A 1,097-nucleotide genomic window follows, 5' to 3' on the forward strand; every position below is an offset into this window, starting at 1 on the left:
GGTGAGAGGTCTCCCCTTACCTCACTCCTCTCTGGATCCTATGGAAGTGGGGGCTAGGTTCCTTCAGGATACCCTTAGCCTCCCTGATATAGCTCTGGACAGAGCCTGGTTGGGCTACGACTCCACTCTCTTCCTCAGGTTTTGGACTGCATCTGATCGACTCTGTGCCCTCAGGGCTAAGCGGAAGTTTTCTCTCCCCAACAAGATTTTCTTGGATGAGGACCTCACTCGAGCACAGGTTGCAGAACTTAAACAATCCAGAGAATAGGTTATGGCAGCACGACAGGCAGGGAAATGGGCAGTTATCAGGAATCTTCGGGTAGTCATTCGGGACTCCTTCCCACCTGGGTGGGAACCCTGAACTGGAGGTTCCAAATGACGGGCCTGCTTGGGAGACAACAAGGTACAAGCATCTCTATCCGTTGTTGGAATGGCAATGGATCTTTCTGGTCATCGTCGGGACTTTTGTATGACGCTCTCGAATCAACGAACATCCTCTTCGTGACCGAGACTCATGCAAGCCCTGTTCGACCTCTCCCAGATATCACAGGTTACCATTGGTTCTCAGTTTGTCGGTAGGAGACGAGGAGTTGGGAGGGGTCAGAGGATCAGGTGGAGTTGCTTGTTTGGCTAGTAACTCACTCCGAAACAGGGTAATTGGGTGGTAGTCAAAGACAAGTTTTCCAGGTTTATGTGGATTCATATTAGCGTCGGAGTCTCTTGTCCAAGGGAGATCTACATTGCAGTCTGTTACTTTCCCCCAACCTCTTCACCATTTGCATCCATAATGGCTCAAATGGGGACCCCTTTATAGACTTGTACACCGGCATCACCCAATACTCTGTTGTTGGGGAAGTCATCCTCCTAGGTGACTTCAATGCTCGTACTAGAGATCTCCAAATCCCTCTCCATTATTGATCAAAGGATGTGTTTTTGTACCTAGGGGATAAGTCCAGATTCAGTTGGGCTTCAGTGGATGTGAGATGATGCTTTGGGCCCACAATAATTTATGGTAAGCATCTATTGTAGTTGGGGGGAATCACAGGAGTTGTTAATTTTAAATGGTCTTCCCTGTTTCCCAGGCTCTCTCTTTTTCA

Source organism: Pinus tabuliformis, chromosome Q (assembly GCF_031772625.1).
Source record: "Pinus tabuliformis cultivar Carrire ecotype Pingquan chromosome Q, CPIR1, whole genome shotgun sequence".
NCBI classification, from domain to species: Eukaryota; Viridiplantae; Streptophyta; class Pinopsida; order Pinales; family Pinaceae; genus Pinus; species Pinus tabuliformis.